We start from the raw sequence: 12224 nt of genomic DNA, 5'->3' as shown, positions 1-12224 counted from the left end.
AGGCTTCTTCAATGTTTGCTTGTATTCTTTGCCATATTCCAGACCACTATTCCTGACACATTATGATGTTCTCTGACTTGATACCCAGGAGGAGGAGGAGGAGGATTGACTGATTTTATTTGGAAGACTAGCACTGCTGTTAGTTTTCTAATTAAAAAAATACAGTGGATCTGAAGATTGGGAGGGAGATGGAGAAGAGAAAGAGAAGTGAGGGAAGCTTGGGAAATTAAATGAAAGCAAAATTAGAGGACCTGCTCATAAAACCAGATCTTCCTTGCCACTTTTAGTCAATGCAAAAATAATTGTGAAACTATAAAAAGGTTTTTATGGCCAATTATTCTTGTCTTAGTAAGTACCTATAATCATAACTGCCTCTGGGGGGAAAAAAGAAGAAGAAAGAGAAGGAAAAGTAATGATTCCCGATAGGAAAGCCTCAGTCTTTCTCCATTGGAGTATAAGAATGGTACAATATGTTCTCCTGTGCATGCATAAAGTATACGGATAATGCAGAGAAATAAACTGGTGTTAAGGTCAAGGAATTCCACATTTTTTATTTTCTTACTCCACTTTTGAGAAAATATTCAGTTCTTCATTACTGGGCCACTGACATCCAATTGATCTGCATTATTCCTGAAGTACGTCTGTGCTTTAGTACCTTAAATAACAAGCACTGCAGTTTTAGATAAAAGTTTTATTGTGTGAACAAAAAGGTAGAAAGTGTAAAATAAGGGAGATTAAGATGATAACAGAAAGCTTTGAACAAGACATCATTTTCCATTTAGTGGTGCATGCAATGAGGGGAGGGGGAAGAGAATGGAGTCCTGGATAGTTAAAGCAAAGTAGACACTCAAGAGTGGTATTGTGGTAAAGTATTTAATTAATGTTGCGGCTACTGGCGCTGAAGAGAATATTTTCTTTCTTCGGCTGCCAAGCTACCCTTAAAAGACAAGGTGATCTGTTAACTAAGGAAGGGTGTGGTTGTGGCTGTGGGGATCCATGTTTGATGACCAATGAAAAGAGGAAAGAAAGCTTGATGGTTAAAGGAAAAGTGGACAATTCTTATCCAAGGTAACACTGTCGTTCAATTATTGACACGAAATAACAATGGAGGAAAATTTACCTTGCAATTTCAAGGTAATGTTTTCTTCATGAACTTCTTTCTTGTTATTAGAGTGCCTGAAATTGCAAGGTGGGAAGATTTTTCTTATATCTTTTCTTGGGACTTCACAGCAAGGCTACAGATTGAGAAAAGAGGATTGGACTTGGTTCCCATTCTTGTGGACCCATTGTTTGGTCCAATTCTTGCAAACCAGTTGTTAAATTCTTCTTCCTCCTTCAAGGAGGAGACAGAGGTCACCTGAACAGGTTGAGGAGAAAGCAAATATTCTCCAGCAAAGGGCCTGAGTGTCCATTGCATTGGGTTTGGGCTGTGAGGAAGGAAGGTCTTCCTCATCTCCCAAAGAGGTGTGAGTAGTATGCAAGGGTCATCTTTATGCATTTCAGGGTCAGTTATGGCTCATCCTAATTCAAAGCAGGAATGGATGCCCTTACATCCTGTATTAGTAGTATCCTGAATAATACTGCAATGTTGTAATGATAAAGTTAAATAAATCAGTGTCCTTAATTAACCTAATTACACATGCCGTCTCTTATTATCACAACTACTTACTACTAGGCTGCTGAGTGGCTTCTCTTCTCCATTCTTCTTCGATCAATTCTTCTTTTGCAACTCCTTGTTGATCTTTCACTAGAGCAATCTGTTTCTGGAGAGTTTTGGGTAGACTTTTCTTTCTTTCTTTCTTTCTTTCTTTCTTTCTTTCTTTCTTTCTTTCTTTCTTTCTTTCTTTCTTTCTTTCTTTCTTTCTTTCATGTACGTCCTAAATATTTATGCATGTACATTAAACTGGAACTAGGTAAAAAAGCCCTGAAAAAGGAAATGGAAAATCACTTCTGTATCATGCCAGGAAAAACACTTGAATAATCCCTGGAAGTCACCAGAAGTCATGCAGAGACTTTTTATCCGTGTGGTATCTATGTTGCAACCAATCAAAGTAGACCAAAGGTCTGACAACCCTTTACTCACCTGCAGCATTGTAGTTCCTGATCCTTTTAATTGCAGTTGCTGAAGTTCTCGAAGATCATGCCATCAACTTCACTGGCTAATCATGGAAGTGGTGCCACTTTCTGCTAATTTGGGGCTGGAAAATAAGACAATATGTGTTAAGCTTCCAAAAGACTTGACACCTCTAAGCACCATTACAGCACCCAGAAAGGGGAAAGGAGAAATAGGGCTGGAAATCTTTATCCAAAACTTTCAGTGATACTGTAATTATATCTCCACCTGATCTTCTGCCACTGTTATTTGGCAAACCTATTCCCAGGTTTGCCAGATAAGCAGAGCAGAACTTCCCAGGCAAAATGTTACTTGACTCTGAGTTGTACCATAGAATTACAAAGAAGGATAGAAGGATAGAAGAAAGAAGAATTAAAATAAGCAGACTAGACTGAATTATAGCACACTCTGTTAATGCTGGTAGCTCTAGATGTTGGCTATGCTGGCTAAGAGAAGATGATAGTTGACCACCAAATCTGGATAGACTCACCTGGAAAAGAGGTGGGGAGAAGGAAAGAATATATAATTTTTTATATATAGCCATAAGTACTTTTGAAAAAAAGGGAGGGAGGGAGGGAGGAAGTTTTAATGAAATATGCTAAGGTTTAAAATCCTTACAAATTAAATTATTTGAAGGAAAAGTAGTAAGGTGGAAATGGAAGCAAGGGCATGGGGGAAGGAAGGAAGGAAGGAAGGAAGGAAGGAAGGAAGGAAGGAAGGAAGGAAGGAAGGAAGGAAGGAAGGAAGGAAGGGGGTGCATATTTAATATATTGGAATATTACACTCAGATTTTTCTACCTGCCCAACCACACAGCTTCCTGGATGTTTGTGGCTAAGTGGTAATTATTCAGTCTTACCTGTTTCATAGGCTTATTTCAAATACAAAATGATATGGAAAAGAATCAACCCTTAAGCTCTTTGGAAGGTATGGTTAGATAAAATTGTAACAAACAAAACACAGTTGAGCAGTGATAAAAGAAATAAGATGGCAGAGAAAAAACTATGGGAAAATATCTACATTCCTGAAAGCAAGATAAGGATTCCACATTATGTGAAATAAGGGGCATTATCTTGTGAATGTTTATTTGCCTGACTGATCTGTATCCCAATTTCACCTGCAGGAAACTGCAACTGGTCCCAAATCCAGATAAAGGAGGAAGGTTGACCCCCTGCTAAGGTACTATGAACAAACTGAAAACAGAAAATGCTACCACACTCTAGGCCAATGTTTCTCGACCTTGACCATTTTAAGCTCTGTGGACTTCAACTCCCAGAATTCCCTAGCTGGCTTGCTGGATGGAGAATTCTGGGAGTTGAAGTCCATACATCTTAAAATGGTAAAGGTTGAGAAACACTGCTCTAGGCAATCAATATCTGGAGCCAGGATGGTGGTGACATGTTTGTGACTAGCCAAAAAAATTGATTGCAGAAAAAAAAAATCTTACACCAGAACTGGACATCCACATAGCTGCTTGGAATACGGCAGCAGCCATGAATACAAAAGTTATGGATGTCTATGCCTAATTCTACCAATCATTGCAAAAGCCTTCCTGAGAATCTTCCAACTATGTTTCCAGAAACAGCAGGAACAAAGAACTACAGAACAGCAGGCCAATTTCCAGCCAAACTGAAAATGCGGCTATAAGTTTTTCCCCATCAGAGAACTCATGGAAGAAAGAATGTGATGTGGCAAATGAATGGCCATCATATTCATTGACTTTTGAGCAGCCTTCGACAGCATATACTGGCCAACAGAAGAGAATATATGTAGCTCAGGGTTGAACTGTAGAGCCCTTGGGGTTCTCTGAGCTTGGTTGTTTTATTATACTGGCCAGCTTTGCTGAAAGCATTGAAACTTGAACACATGCTCACAAAAACCATATGTCTACTGCAAAATATGTACAGCAATTCCAGCAGCACAACTGAAATGAACTTCAGAGGAATTTCCAGTTCAAAGTGATGTTAGGCAAGGCTGTGTGATTTCATCCCTGCTGTTCAATGCCATAGTTGATGCTACAATGAGAAAAAGAGGAAAATGTGGATGGCAAACATGGGATACAGGGTGATGAAACCCTCTACATAACTGACTTCAGGTTCATTGATAACAGTGCCATATTTGTAGATAGTGATGCAGAAGTCAGATCTTGTATGATACCATGAACATTGCCCATTCCTCTAGCCAGCCATCTAGCCAGCTTGGTCTTCCTGGAAGAGGAATCCCAGAGCCATTGTCACGAAAATGCTGTCTTTCATGTTCTTGCCATATGTATCTGTGATGACCAGAGAGAAGGACCAATCCTGAAGTTCATTGAACAAAGAAAAACTCATATTATTTATTTTTTCAACTTGTATGGCCACCCATCTCCACAAATGACTCTGGGAGGCAAAAGGATGTGGTCTTCCAAATGGTCTGGAAGCCATCTGCTACTCTCCATTTCCTTTGTCAAGTAGCGGCCACGTTTTAAAAATATTTTTAAGCAATCCAAAATCATAGACAGTGTAATGGGAAAATGGTTGCATCACTCTGCAGGGCGGGCCTGGCCCTGCTGGATTCTTTGGATGGGAATAGAATGGATTTGTTAAGTGTGTTTAGACAAAACCAATTTTTTTCCCAAAGAAAAAGGTAGGAAATTGTGGCCCTGTTCTTTGATGGTCTGACACTGACCTTCAGTGGCATTATATCTAGGATGGGACGCAAGAAAGGTTACTAGTCTGGGTTTTATTTTGCTTTGCTTTTCTAATTGTCAATATGCCTTATGGGAAGAGTAGTCATAGTGGCTCTGAACTGAATGTATTGACCAAATAATTGTATTAGTTTACTTTGAGTAATAGCATTCAAAGTGAGAGACTTCTTTGAATCCATCTCTTCATGCCATTCACAAACATACACACGCAACTGAGAATTGACATGCTTGGCTCCTGTGTCTTGGCAGAGGATCCTCAAAGTGCACTTGTTCAACTCCACCCAAGTAAAATAAACTTTCCTGAGATTACTTCACTTATCCCTGTCAAGGATCTTTCACCCCTAGGTTGTAGAGGCTGAGTGGATGATCAATTCATTGGCAGGCAGGACAGTAATTTAACTTGCTGTGTCTGACAGGAGATGGTGGAACTGCTAAACAGAGGCTTTACTTGTAATCTTCTTATCATCTTATCCTAGAGTGGTTTGGAGAGGAGCACAAAGCCTCTTCAGCCTTTTTCTCAAAGTTTAGGGTTGATGTCAAGAGGCAGAAATAGCCTTACACACCAGGCATCCAATGGATGACTTTCAGGGCAATCCCAAGTGTGAATGTTCTGTGTATGCTGTATGAACTCAGTCAGATATTGAAAATGTGGGGTGTACGATTGCTATACTGAGGGTACAGTTCACATGGACATTTTTGCTCCTCCCTGATTTGTTTAGAAACTTGTAGCATCAAGAAGAATCCTTTCTGGAACTGTATAAAAAGGATTGGAAAGAGTAATTGGGCTATCTTTCTTATTTTATTTTCTAGAGATCTTCCTCCATTTTGCAGAAGTTTCTAAATTCACCCATCAGTGAATGATATCCATTCTTTGGATACTAGCTAAAACTCTGGAATGGAATTAGCTTTGATGCACCATGGAAGCGCAAAATGGTGGCCAAACTGCCAAGAACCTGGGTTCATACAATTTGTAAAGGCAGCAAACAACCAGAACGTTTATTGGGGGCTGGGGGGCTGGGGACAGAAATTGGCTTCGATCATCTTGCTGGTTGGTCCTATTGGGGATTTTTTTTTCTATTCCAGGAGAAATGTAATTCAATAGTCTCTCTTGTTTCATTGTCCACAAATTTGATTAAGAATTTCAAGAGCTCATTTGTACCTTGGCTCAAGCTGGAACATACTTCATAAACAATATATTGTGTAGCTTCACACTCATTTCACCCTGAACAGGTTTAGGGTTAATGTCCATGAAGTCACCAGGAGTTAAGCTTAACTCAAGAGATACTTTACATTTTCATGCTGTCTTTACTCTGTCGTTTTTTACTAACAGATGTTTGGTAAATACACTTACAGCGTACTCCTTCTAGTTCAGATAAGGAAAGCTTTTTTCACCCCTAAGACCCAGTTCCAATTTACTTTCCAAACACTGGAAGGTGGTGATATTTCAGAAAAAGGTGGAGTTAATGGAAAAGTAGCCAGCACCCAAGTCCAAGTGGTAGTGGGAAACACTTATGATAATTAACCACCCAGAGTCACCCCACAGTGAGATAGGTGGTGACAAATTTGAAATATAAATAAATAAATAAATAAAATAAGTAGTAGTTTCAATAGATACTAACATCTGGAAGATACAGCTTCATTTTTGCTTTCTAGACTAACTTTTATCCTACAGCTCCTCCTAGAATTTGCCACATAAAGCAGCATTTCCATTTTATGCCTGTCAATGCAGAAATTAATCCAGTTAAATTTAAGGGTGCTTACTCTTAAGGGACCTAGACTGCAAGACTAGCAACACAAAATTCAAAGGAAAACGTTTGAAAAATGTCAACAATAATGACTTGCTAGGTAGATAAAAATGCCAAATTCAGTCTAAACATCTGGTTGAGTGTGCAACCAACAACAACAACAATAATATCCAAGACATTATCTTCCAAACAAAGATGGTTGAACTTTGCTCAAATGTAGTTATAACTGGTTGGGATTGTCAGCAGCCTCAACCAGTTGGAATACCATTAAGTTGGTATATTATTCTGAGAGACAAAGAAGAAACTTCCAAAAGGTAGCAGGGTAACAATGAAGAGGAAAGAAAATATGTCAAGAGGACCAAAGAACACACTGGTACTCTGGATATACAGGAAATTCAGGAAGAACTTGAAAAGGTCAGAAAAATGCTAGGATACTTTAAAAGGCCAGAACTGTAATCTGGAAAGGACAAATAAAAAAACAGAAGGGGGTTGATCAAGGCATGGAGCAAAGTTAATATGCGTTGCTTGGAGTCACAGAAGACACAGAAGGTCAGAGTTTCCAGGGGTATCATCCAGTTCTCAGATCAATTTGAGAACATTGTCACCTGCACAGGAGTAAACACTAAGCCCAGATTTTGGCCATTTGTTTACTATTTCTAGTTCTATGTGTTCAGGAGGAAGTGTCATGCCTTCTGTAGTACTGGAAGACTACTCTCAAAACCCAAAGATCCTATGTGTGTAAGACTGGCAATGTTGAATCCATGAAACATATATTACTATACTGCATTTTTTATAAGGGAGTTAGAAAAAGATGATTGCAACATTTCCTTGCATCAAATACAGGTTTTTCTGATGAATCACTTTTAGTTATGTACCTTAGTGGGTCTAAGGTAGACATTAGTGTAAAATCTTCCAAATTTGTAAACATTGTGCTCAGTGTAAGACCATCAAGAATCTATCTATCTATCTATCTATCTATCTATCTATCTATCTATCTATCTATCTATCTATCTATCTATCATCTTCTGGTCTACTTCATATAGTCAGCTGACTATTGAAATAATTACTCATTAGGACTGATCATTCATTCATTCATTCATTCATTCATTCATTCATTCATTCATTCATTCATTCATTCATTTTGCTCTGTGTATGTATGTCAACCAGCCTTTGTGGGGGTAAATGAAAATTCCAGTTAGAACTGAACCTATGTAGAGCATGTCTGTGTGAGATGTAGATGATAGATGATAGATGATAGATGATAGATGATAGATGATAGATGATAGATGATAGATGATAGATGATAGATGATAGATGATAGATGAGAGATGAGAGATGAGAGATGAGAGATGAGAGATGAGAGATGAGAGAGAGAGAGAGAGAGATTCATCGTGAAACCATAAAAACATTTGAGATAATAAAATATCTTGGAAAATTATTTTGTCATGTTTATTTTATTATTTTATTTTTGCCATGCTGGTGTGTGTGCATGCATCTGTGTGCAGCAATGAAACAGTTTCTATGATATCCCCCCCCCCCCAAAAGCCATTCTTTTAAGTAATCGAACTTTGGCAACTAGTTTGGTTGCAAGACAATGTCTTGGATTCTGCTTTGGGTTAAAACCGTCTTCATAAAATATATGTAAATTTTGAGAGCTAGTAAGGAAATAACACACATCTGAGATTCTGTGACTGAGAAGACATTTTCAAGATTCTAAATCTGATAGTGTCCTGTTTCTTAATCTAACTCTGACTTAGGCTATGCTGGTCTATGACCATAATAAAGATTTGATTTGATTTGATTTGATTTGACATAGACCCAAACAAAACATATTTATTAATTAATTTTAAAAAATCAAAAACAACAAAAGAAAGTTAGGTAAGATTTTCACTTTATTCACTGAGTTAATAAAGAGTGATGACAAAACCATTAGCATCAAAACAGCCTTAGGCCTTAAAGTTTTCCTAGTGGTTTCCCTGTAAATTGATAATTCTGTTATAATGCATGGAGTTAATTAATGTTTCATTCAATAGGACTATTAAGGATGATTTCTGAGTTCCTATTACTATATGAAGGCTAGTTATCACAGTTGTTATTTATTAGATTTAAATTTGAAAATGGCTTGTAAGAATTACTGTTGTGTGAACTGATCAACAATTAGCAAACAGGTCAAACAGGAGTGGCTGGAATTCTACTGGCAATTCTAAATCCCAAGAAACTATTGCTCAGAAAGAAAGTTCCTCTATCACTTAAAAGAAATTACTTTCCAAAAAGAAATTTCCTCTATCCCATTCCTTGATATTTATGAAAAATATCAACACACACAAAAAATGAAATAAATATTTTTGGAAAACACATGTTGACTTCAACAGCCTAACTCACACATATCAATAACTATATTGTATATCTAACTTCATTATGTGAATACTCTGCAGGTCTTGAAATTATGCTTGTTTTAAAAAGGTGTTTTAATAATATTTCTAAAACGTCTATTTTCATTTACTTTCCCACTCTTGTAATTTTGAAAGTTTTAACTGTTCATTCTTTCAACCTTCCCATGTTATTTTAAACTGTCTAATAGCCATCCTTGTATTGGATTTTATTCCAAGTCCAAACAAAATATTCCATAAGTTAGCCTAGCCATAAATTAGATGCTTACTCCTATTTTCTTATCCACACTCTGGAATCAAGGCACAAGAACATACATGGGATAAAGACTATTTTATTGAACTGAGAAACCGAAGGAGATATTATTTGACTAAATGCCTATGAGTCTCCTAGAACATTGGGGAAACACTATTATCTCTCTCTACATAGCTAATGGTATGTTGGTTTCCCAAAGAATCATGGTTTTTTAATGAATAATCATTTTGTTATTAGAAGAAATCAACCAAGTCAAAATTGTGGACCACAGTAAACAAAACTAACCTTGATGATTGTAAGATCCCAGGTTTGCTAGTGAAAATTCTTTCTGTCACAGCTCACAATTATGTTTCCACTTGTCCACCAGTGACAGCTTAGCTCAGAAGCACAGAAGGAAGATCTTAAGCTATTGACAGCCCAAGGAATTATTATGGAACATGAGAAGGATAAATCTAAACTTGATTTGAGCAATGGATCGTGGATACGTTGTGGTCAGCTTTTCAATGGCAGGGAAAGGATGAAGACTTTCAGTGGAACAAATTATACCGATCCTATTATAATTTCATCAAACCTTCTGGAGTTGCTTTGGTACTGATGCAATTTTCCAGTTTTTTTCTCCTCATGTTGTGTCACATTATGAATAAAGTTGTGTGTGTGTGCGTGTGATTGCTTTCTGACATACATGAAAATGATAGAGGATGGGGAGATGGAGGTGGACCCAAGTAGATGTCCTCTTGATCCATAACAAATGAATGGCCATTGTATATCAGACATACACAGAGAGACAGAGAGGCAGATACCCCTTTTCAGTGCAAACTCTAAGTGGCTTACAAAGAGAGAGGGGGAAGAGACTACTTTAAATTACTGAAAAAGATAAAATCAATAGCAGGATAAACTATTCAATGGTACAGAGAGAGAGAGGGAAGTAATTTTGTCACTCAACTGGGCCAAATGGAACCCATCAGGAATGCTGAGATGAAACTTTCCAAGTAGTAAGAAAAGGAACTGGTGGACCAGAAGAACGTATGTCCCAAATAACTGTAATTCTTCTTAGGGATCATTGGACTTCAGGTTCTTTTTCAAGGCCATCTAGTCAGCTTCACAACTAAGGAAGGGACTTGGAGTCAGTATCCCCATATCAAGCCCTAACCCATCATAGTTTTGGACCACTTTACATATTTGTTGTTGAGGGCGTTCCCATAGCTTGAGCAGGATAGGCACAAAGGAGCTTTGGTGTGTGAGGGACAAAGAATAGATTGGACGAAGTTGATACAAAAGGTCTACCTTGACTTTTTTTCTTCTTGGCTCAAGAAGAATTTGATCCCTAGAATTCATTATTCCAAGAAATGAGATCCACACACTAGATACCTAGGTTTCAGTTGCCAATCACAAACATAACGGCTGTTAATGAGGAAATGGAAAAAGCTTGCATTCTGAAAAGGTTCCATTTTCAGAACCTGCATCAACCAACAATTGTTAATTTACAAAGCATAGCAGTCAATGGGAGTTTGATTGATTTGCTTCTGCCAATTGTGACTAGGGAGGGGGGCTGGTAATTAATGGTTGTAATTGGAGTAGTACTGGGAGATGGTGAGGAGCTTAACCTTATATGGGCAATGAGGCCGGACCTGATTGCAGGCAAGGCCAGTGGGGGCCTGATGGCCAGGGAGGAGCTATGTATCCCTGGGAGGAAGGAAAGAGGTCACCCCCAGGGGAAAAGGAATTGAGGCACCAGGGCAACAAGGGGAGGGGGGATAAATAGAGGGAAGTTTTCCAAGGCTTTAGTTTTAGCAATGTTTTTTTTTCAAGCTGCATGTACCACACAATAAAGGAGCATTTATCTGAACCTGGTTTCATGAGAATTCTTCTGAATTGGGGTTTGGACTTTGTGGACTTGACACCATGGCAGGGAATCAACCAATACATGCAAAGGAAGACTAGAAACAGCCCTGGAACTGATACCTAGAACTAAATATTGATATTTGATATTATTCCTCTTCAAAACATTTATTCCACAAATATTCATGGTGTCATTACCCTACAGCTTCTTATCATCATCATCATCATCATCATCATCATCATCATCATCATCATCATCTACGGTGACTAAGGAAGATGCAAAAAGTTGTTTTAAAGGGGAGAAGAACATTACTTGACCTAACCTGGTGTGGGATCCTCCAACTCAGTGTTGTCCAAACTTGGCCACTTAAGATGAGTGGACTTCAACTCCCAGAATTCCCCAGCCAGCATGGGTGGCTGGGGAATTCTGGGACTTGAAGTCCACTCATCTTAAAGTGGCCAGGTTTGGACAACACTGCTCCAACTGGTAGTTCTTCAGCTTTTCAAGTGGAGATGGATGCATGAAGAGGTCTACATCCATATGAAAAGGCTGTATTTTTACACATTATCAACATGCCTTTATACATTATTATGAAATGGCATCATAGATAAATATGTATTTATTTGGGTGACCTTTTTTTATACAGACTAGAAAGGGAAGATTCATGTACAGCTCAGTTAAAGAAATAAAGTGGAAAAAGAAATAATAAGGCAGTAGAAGCAGAAGATAGAAGAGACAGATACCTGCATACACAAAGACACATGCTCAACTCTCAAGCATGTTACATATTCCTTATTACATATAAGACTAAGCAAATTGTGTGTTGTCTTGCTCAGGATTTTGTTTTTATTTATTTAATTGGAAGCCTACAGTAGCCAGATCTGGAATCAGATCACCCTACTCAGGAAAGGCATTACAAACTTTTCTCTTGAGGGTTTTTTGAATATTTTTTCTTATGTTGGTATAGATATTTTGAAAAGGTCCATTGACATTGATAGAAGACAGACTTTTTTTTTTTTTTTTACATAACGCATAATTCAACCTTGGAATTTGTTACCATGAGATGTTGTGCTGGCTACCAGCTTGTCTGGCTTCAAAAAAGCCATGAGTTGGACATGAGCCATGAGTTGGACCAATTCATGGAAGTCATGGGGATCAATGGCTATTGGTCTTGATTGCAGTGGTACTGCTTCTGAAGG

The 12224-nt window shown here is 38.0% G+C and overlaps 1 long non-coding RNA gene across 1 annotated transcript in view; it reads right to left on the bottom strand.

The window, feature by feature from the left end:
- Nucleotides 1-614: 614 nt before the first annotated feature.
- LOC148216141 (uncharacterized) overlaps nt 615-12224 on the bottom strand; it is a 72328-nt gene continuing 60718 nt past the window's right edge. The window contains exons 3-4 of the long non-coding RNA XR_015795924.1: nt 2084-2198; nt 615-1924 (exon numbers count right to left, since the gene is read on the bottom strand). This is a non-coding gene — a long non-coding RNA (uncharacterized LOC148216141). The remainder of the gene's footprint in view (nt 1925-2083; nt 2199-12224) is intronic.

This window comes from Python bivittatus, unplaced genomic scaffold, assembly GCF_059951505.1.
Source record: "Python bivittatus isolate LINGU-HERP-01145 unplaced genomic scaffold, Pbiv_v1 ctg000210_np1212, whole genome shotgun sequence".
NCBI classification, from domain to species: Eukaryota; Metazoa; Chordata; class Lepidosauria; order Squamata; family Pythonidae; genus Python; species Python bivittatus.
This window is presented reverse-complemented; position numbering and strand designations above follow the sequence as displayed.